We start from the raw sequence: 8,558 nt of genomic DNA on the forward strand, positions 1-8,558 counted from the left end.
AATGGGTCAATGGGATTGTTGTAGTTGGGACCTTGGGTCTTGGGAGCAGCTGACAAGAAGGCGGTGCGAGGGAAAGAAGATGAACAAATGAAAGCTTTCACTTCCAGCACCAGGGCGCTGGACCGCTGCGCGCTGGCGAACAAAAGGAAAGAGGAAGAAGCAGTGCGGCACCGTGGCGGTGGAGGATCCATTGCCGACGAGGTAGAGCCGGGAGCGAAACACATTGTTCTTCAACAGCAGCAGCAGCTCAGGGGCACCTTCGTCCTCTGTGGGTATGTCCACGAGCAGTTACCATTGATGGCTGTCGAGAGCTGTTAAACTTGCGAGGTCCTCGGCCCCTCACCCCCTCCACGACTCCATCAGGCACTCTCACTCGTCGTCGCCGTCCAGCCCACAGGCCACATACCTCCGCTAGTCTGTCTGCATTGCACTCGTCGGCTGGGTGCCCCTATGCCCTCCACGGCTCCGCCCCGCCCAAAGGCCTCCGCCGATGTCGCAACGAGCGACGGTCTTCACCTGCAGCCTACACGGCTGCGCCCGCCACTGGTCGCCCGCACATGCCCACCTCCGCTTGGCGGCAGCTGGACTCTGCCCGTCCACCTTTCGTCCTCCACCTTCTTTGCGGCTGGGAAGGAGGGAACTGGGCAAGCTAACTCGTCGTGAGTTGCAATAGAGAACCGAGAGTAGGTCTGGACATAAAAAACGAAAACCAAACTCCGGAACCGAAAAAACCGGAACTAATCAAACCATAGTATTTTTCGGTTATCATTTTTCAGAAAACCGATATTTAGTTTGGTTTTCGGATTCTAGCTCAGTTTAAACTAAAAAATCGAGCTTTCAACATACCAGCTAAGGTTTCCCTTTTTGGCCCAAGTGTACACCTCCATTCCGCTTCTGCGCGTGGCCTGCTCTTCTCAATCGCACCAGTCGCCAGTGCCTCACGCTGCCAGGGCCTAGTGCCAGTCACTGAAACTCAACTGTGCTGTGCTGCCTGTGCATGCCAAAGCGACTAATGAATTCCCTCACGGTCATGGCCCATGTCGCCATGCGAAAGCGCACACGCTCCCTCAGCTCAGCGCAAGTCGCCATTAGCTGCCTTGTTGGGCGCTGCAGTAGATGGTCATGACGCGACGGCTGGTCGGGATGGGGAGGAGCGATGCCACTTCATCAACTTACTAGGTGAGTGTCCATGCGTTGCAACGGAACCGTATAATAACACGATAACTTATTTACATATGTGTTGTATTGTTATAGGTATATGGCCGTGTGTTGCGACAGAAGTAAAAAGTTTGTATCAAACATTGATAAGGATGAATCTCCCATGACAATGCCACAAAACAAAAGGTTCTCGATGTAAAGACCAACTTTGAAACCAATTAAATTGAGTCATTGTGTGTTATACTTATACTCTGTTCTATGTATGAGTATCTCTCGAGCTTGAAGTAGAATATAGCTGTGGGCATGATTGCTTCTACGTTAGTTAGTTTTCAGTTTGAAGTAGAATATAATTGTGGGCATGATTGGTTGATGTACATATATTGCAGCACATCTCTGCCAAAACATGCCCCAGTTTGTTTGCCACGCCCTAGGGCACCGTTTGACAAAGGCCCTAGGGCAGCCTAAACTTCAACTACCACGTTGTCAAGAAATGGAACTGAGCGGGAACGTGGTCCGGAAGCTGGTGAAGAGGGCCATGACGACGCAGACCAGCATGATGATGAGCACCTCCGACGAGAAGTCCCACGTCAGGTTCCTGAAGTAGATGAGCGCCAGGAACACGCCGAGGCACAGCGTGTTGTTCATCATCACGCAGCCGTACACCTGCCCCAACAATCATTAGAAGAAAGCCCGTTGCAGGCGTACGCTAGTGTTTTGTCAGCGGGGCAACATTAACTAACTACCCAGGCGCATACCTCGGAGAAGGTGAGGGAGCAGGTCCTCTGCTTCTTCCTGCTGGCAAAGATGATGGCGGAGACGGCCTCGCTGGAGTTGGTGGCGAGCGGGAGGGCGATGAAGGAGATGAAGAAGGACGGGATGCGCGTGGCGTTGGAGAAGTCGTGGACGACGTCCACAAGCGGGTCGGAGAACGCGGCCGCGGCGGCGGAGCCCAGCAGCAGCAGCGCCACGGCCTTGGCTATGCACCACCTGGGGTTCTCCACGCTCTCCACCGCCTCGTCGGACCTATCGACCAGCTCGTCGTGCTCCTGCCTCGTCCTCTGCACAGTCCCATTCCATTCCATTCAGTCAGTGCATAGTTCCTAATAACCCACTGGAGGCTGTCCTCTCCTGTACCTCGTGGTACTCGTGGATGAACTTGCTGGAGAAGGCGCCGCCCACGGGCACGCTACGCCTGGCCTCGTCCAGCCACTTCCCCATCCCCTGCACGAACTCCTCCTCCTCGACGACGTCGTTGCGGGACGTGTCGAAGTCGTCCATGACCTTGTCCACCGCGTCCGTCCTGTCGAAGTCGACCTCCTCGAAGTTGATGCCGACAATGAGGGCGTGGAGCTCGGCGCGGGACAGGGACCGGCTCTCGTCCATGACGATCTTGCGGAACAGCCTGCACGATCGAAAACATTGTGCTAAGCTCCTAGCTAGGGGCACGCAGCAGGCAGCAGTTGAGAGAGGGAAGGATCGCACTTTCTGATGACTTGTTCATTGGGCGTGCCGTCGTCGTTCAGCAGGCGGCCGAGCGTCTGCATCTAGGCGTGCCTCAGTATTCCGGAGATCACGTGCTTGTGCTTCGCGTACACGAGCTTCCTCCTCTGAATCCAAGGCTGGAAAACCTGGTGCAGGGATTTCAGAGGATCCAGTTTCACCGTCTTAAAGTTTTTTTACCCTTAACAATCTAGTAGAGTCGTCGCTCCCTGTCAGAAACGTATATATCTCGTTTACTTGGTACAGGCAGTAGGCAAGCACGAGCGCGAACGACACAACAAGGGCCAGCAGCATGGTGAGGCGCTGCCCGTGGTGCGTCTTCAACATCTTGGGGAACTGAGCGATGATGAAGGGGATGACAAATAGCCCCATGATCCGTGCCGCGTAGCTGGTCTGCACGTCGGTCGTAACACCAGTGCCTGCCACCGATCTTGGCAGTCAGTAAAAAAGAACGCAATTGTTCATAATTACCAGCTTTAGCATCCTCTCTTTGGAAATGGAGAGCTGAAACCTTTGTTGTCAGCGTCCTACTTCGAAATCACATGATAAACAACCAACGGATATAGAGATGAAGCAATGTACCAGTCAAGCTGAAGCCCTTGGTGTCTGTGACATCTACTGCCTCATGGCCTGGCGAGGTCACACTTGCCAACGACGACACAGGTTCCCCAGAGCAGGGTGAGGAGGAAGACGGTGGAACCGGCGAGCAGCCCCATCCCGATCAGCACCTGGCTCTACGCCTCCTCTTTGCTCCCGGAGAGGTCGGACACTGCAACACGTGATCAACAGACAGATGAGGACAAACCATGATAATGATCTGATCAGGGATCCGGTCGTTGTTGAACAAGGCAACAAGGTACACTGGCTGCGATACTTGGATCGCAGATCGCAGCAGCGAGATCTGATCTGCTGTGCTTAGTTCTGATCCACTGTGTTAGTACTGTGACAACGTCAGAATCTGCACATACACATAACCTTCCCCATACTACTGTTTCGCAGCACAAGAAGCTTTATGGTTTGGTAAATAAACGTGTACTGCTTGCTGTAGTAATTTTTTTTAAAAATGGACAATTATGCAAAGGCACGTAGAAGTGAAAGGGAAAAAGTCAAAAGGCTTTGCTGGATTGGATCTTGCTTTCAGCCTTTCAGAAAGCTAAAAACTAACCAACTGACGAATTTCAGAAAACAAACAGGGTAAGAGAGAAAAAATGTAGAATAGCCAAAAAAAGCTTATACCCTGGTGATGTGCCCATGCGTTGCTTAGTGATGGTGATGAAATGCGTCCTTGGGAGAGACAACTCTTGGTTTCAACTGCCTCATTCAAATCCAACAGTTGTTTTCAATGAAACCTTGTTAGCAATGAAGTTTTGAAAGTAATATAATGAAAGAACGAAATTGATTCTTTACACAAAAAATGCAATAGAAGAACAACTAGCAGAAATATAGCATGTTTTCACGACAAATACACCCTTTTCACTTTTATTATAGGATAAAAAACCCTGGCACCTAAAAAGACCGATGAAATTCCAAGCAGCGGCTCAATGTAGGATCCAACATTTGTTTCCTGACAATGAACTAACCAATTTTGATGCACAATTTATACCAGCACATGTAAATCAAGATGAAATTGTTAATGAGAGGCACTAAGTTATCAAGATGAACTGGACCGATCGACTAATCCCACCGCTCAGATCCCTCGACGCGCCCAGATCAATCAAACCAAGCAGCGGCTCAGGAACCGGAGCACTCGAAAAACAAAAGCGCGGGGTGAATGGAGATGGAGGCATGGAGCAGACAGACGTACCAGTGGATGCGTCGCTGGGTACGGCCCCCTCGCGTAGCTGCCGTCGCTGAGGCCCACGTCCACCCTGCGCGCAGCCGCACAGCACAGTCAATCCAGATCCAACATAAAATACAAAACCTGAGGTGAGGAGGTCTTGAGCACATCGACACGCTGAACCGGGACACAGGCAAACGCTAGAACTTCCGATTTCTAATAAAGTTGGGATGAGCCTTTGATCTAAACAGAAAGAAAAAAGAGGCAAAACCAAATTTACGGCCCCTGGAAGACTCGGCAAAGCAAAATGTCGAACCTCGACGGTGGGGTTGCCGCGGCTGATGAAGATCTGCCTTGCCTTCACCCACGTGATCGTGACCGCCATCTCCTCTCAAATGTTAAGCCAAAAGCTAGATAGTAACATTTAGTCAACTCAAATTTAGAGCATATCCTTCAAATAAGTTACCAAATCAATTATCACAAATAAAAGGGAGGAGGATACATGTTAATTTCTATTATATGAGTTAACCATGACCACTGGATGCATGAATGACTATGATGCATGCAATTGCATGGCAAATACAGCTAGTATTATACCCTTAGACTGAAATGGAAAAATTGGCTGGTTAACTAACCTTAAGAACACCCTTGCCAAGATAATCAGATCCTCCATCCCTCAACTCCAAGGCCTCATATATTCCTGAGAGATCAATTGTTCAAAGATATAGTGTCAAAATTTTCTATTCATAGATGTCGAGCGTATGGAATTTGAGGCAACTACAGAAGGCGGCATTTTTCAAAAAGTAAAGGTGTCTGGACCACAGACTGAAATATCACAAAAAGACATTCCAAACGAAATAGTGAATCAAACTGCACAATAGCACAAGCCATTTCTAAGTCATTTTAGAAGTTAATAGAAACCGACTGATCCAATTGAACTCAGTGGAGGTAGTTATCGCAACGCGCGGTTCTCCGTATCTGCAACGTACAAGATATTCCTTTTGGAATTGTAAGAAAGACCCTGTAATAGGTGGCAAGGAATAGTTGTATGACTTTACATGCATGACAAGAGAAAGTCCAGATCATGAAGATTTAAATAATTTTGTCTCAAGAAAGATAGGCATAAGAAAAAGAACATTAGTTCATAACTTCAGAGCATGCAGACTCAGGACATGACAACACACAACACACTCATTCAATTTAGCAGCAATTGCATATGGATGACTACTATTGCCAAGTTATCTCAAACGTTAAGAGCTCATAGCATGTTTTTGTAAGAGCTATTATTATTGCATGGAAATAATAGTTGTTTCTTCCCTTGAGGGTGGTCAAATAGGGCAGCATCAAATTGGCCATTAAACAATCCTTCCTCAGAACTCCCAACTTGACATATGAACTGCCCTTCCAAGTTGGTCACCACTTTAATCACAGAAGAGAGAAGTAAGGCTTTAGTAGTAAAAAGAACAAAAATCAATTTTCTAAGATAAGCAAACAGTCTAACTGATGTGCCATATTGATTCGATTGAACTTGAGGTCACCAGTGTACTTTGCTTTCCCCCAATTTTTCAGCGCTAATCCCTACTATGAACATCTAGCTACATGCAATCCGGCATCAAACACATGAATTTTGGAACAACGATGTACATACCTGCATCACATGGCGCTCGCTCTAACCTTTAGATCGGTTGCAGGCAAACTCTCGTCATCCTATCCTCCAAACATATAACAACACAGGAAAAAGAAGGGGACAAAAACAAGAATCAATTTGTTACCATGCGTTATCCCTAGGTGTGGTGTCTTGGACGTAATCATCTACTTCCATGTTAATTAACCTCTTCTCTAGCCCTCCTCTTCTTTTAGCTTCTTTAGAGGCATCTTTTTTAGCCTGCAACATAGTTCCAGATCTCACGTGCCCAACCAAACTTGCAAATTGAGTCACCAAAATCGAGATGGGCACAAGATCTGAGGAACATAAGAAGCAGCACGAAGGGAGAGAAGAAATGAACCAAGAGCAAAAAGGCACACCTCCTTCCTAACAAGGTTCCAGATCCTTCAGATCATGCTCTCCACCTACGTGTTCTTCTCCTGCGAGCTTCGCATCGCATTGACCTGCGCGCACCACAAGCAGATCGATCAGCACATACCGCGGTTCACCAGCGAAGAAGGACGTAAGTGAGAAGCAGCACCAGGGCTCTTGTCCATGGCCGTCGCCGCCGCTACGGATCCTTGAAACTCGTCGAGAGCCGAGATCCACACTGGGAGAAGCAGGTAAGAAGAAGAATCAGTCAGATTTACCTGGCTACCGACGACACGCGATGATCGACCAGCTCCAGATCCGCGACGCGCCGCCACCCTGCGTGCCCGGAGATGGAGCTGTGCCCACGCGATGCCCACCCATTTCGCGTAGGGAGGAGGCGGAGCTAGAGGTGGGCAGCGGTTGTAGAGAAGGTGGAGGAGAGCGATAGTGTGGGGCTTGAGGTGGTCGAGCACGTCGGCTAGGGTTTCGTCGGAGGCCGCCGACGCTTCCATCTGCGTCTAAATCAGTTGCGGCTAGGCGACGGAATAGTTCGTCGTAGCCATACCTCGAGGGGCGCGTGGGCTTGAAGCTTCGTCGCTGCCTCAAGATCTACACTAGGGGCGGCGCTGCGCTCACCGCCACGGCCGAGGAAGAGGCGGAGGCGATGGCGAATCCCCCGGGGCGGCGCGTGCTCGAGCGTGTGGGCCAGGGGGGTGCTCGAGCGTGTGGGCCGGGGAATTGCGCTGGATTGCGTGATGCGGAGCAGGGTGCAGCCGCGAGCGGGACGAGATGCAGGAGTGATGCGCGGGCAGTAGAACACTCTGGGGTGTGGACGCCTACATTAGGTTTATAATTAGTGTATATATGTATATATATTAATATATATATATGTGATAACTATTAAGTTAGCAGTGTAGACCGCCCCCGCCCGCCCGCAAACCCCGCCGCGCTTCACGCCGCCATGTCCCCGCGAAGCCCGCCCCTGCGCCCACCTCATCCCCATTATTTGGCAGCGCCGCCGGCACGTACCGACGTACGCCCCCTGCCCTGCTTGTGATGCCCTCCCCCACTCCGAGAGCACCGCCCAGGAACCACCCCACCGCCGCGGTGACACCTGATCAAATCTCGTGGAGCCCTCTAGCAGATCGCGCGCAAAATAGGAAGGAAGGGGAGGACTAACTCTAATCTAGCGCTGCAGGCTACTCGTGTCCACGGATCTGCGCCCTCTGATACTGTTGGTCGTCGTGGAGCTGTTGTGCCACAATGGGAGCGTCGTAGCAGCCCCAGGCGCTCCACAGGCCGGCGCCGCCCTCCGACCGCGACCGCCCGGGTACCAGCGGCCTCACTGCCGAGGAGACTGCCGCGTGGTTCCCGGACACCCTCGACGACCCGCTGGAGAAGGACCTGGAGAGCTACGCCTTGCCGAGCAACGGCCGTGCGATCAGAGGTGCGCACCTGGGCATGTCGCTTGATGTCATGTTGATTGAGATTGATGAGAGGTTCAACGCCCTGAAGCTGCTCATGGGCTCCGTGTTCCGGTAGGCCAAGGAGATGCTTGGTTCTAGGGATGAAAACGGTCGGAAACGGTATTTATTCGGTAATCAGTTTTTTAGTCGTCTTTCTTTGATTGCGAATAAATAAGATATATAATCTACAATACAAATTTGTATTCTTGTTTTTAACGTCCAGCTTGTAAAGATTCATGAAAGGTAAACCTCAAATTCATTCTATATTTTCTTAAATAATAGATATAAACTTCGGTATGGATTCGGAAATAAATTCGGTAATTTTTTCAACGTTTCGTGTTGTAGGGAGCAAATAATACATAAAATAATTTGTGTAATATTTTATTCATATGTGTACTAATGTGCTTGATAACATAAGAAAAGATCAAAATTAAATTTTATATATATCTATTTTAAAATATTAAATTTGTTCTAACAGTTCGGATTACCGTTTTCATCCCTACTTGGTTCGGTCAACTCGTCGGTGTCTGATCAGCAGTCGGAGAATGAGCTGCAGCTGGAAGTGTTCGGTGCCATCATCGGAGAGTGCGCCAATGGCCTGCAGGAGGAGCTAGAGAGGAATCTGTACGCGCAAATGAGC

General features: G+C 49.8%; 1 pseudogene; it reads right to left on the minus strand.

Moving 5' to 3' along the window:
- Positions 1-411: 411 nt before the first annotated feature.
- On the minus strand, positions 412-3,386 carry LOC103649272 (sodium/calcium exchanger NCL1-like; annotated as a pseudogene).
- Positions 3,387-8,558: the final 5,172 nt, after the last annotated feature.

Source organism: Zea mays, chromosome 5 (genome assembly GCF_902167145.1).
Source record: "Zea mays cultivar B73 chromosome 5, Zm-B73-REFERENCE-NAM-5.0, whole genome shotgun sequence".
Classification (NCBI taxonomy): domain Eukaryota; kingdom Viridiplantae; phylum Streptophyta; class Magnoliopsida; order Poales; family Poaceae; genus Zea; species Zea mays.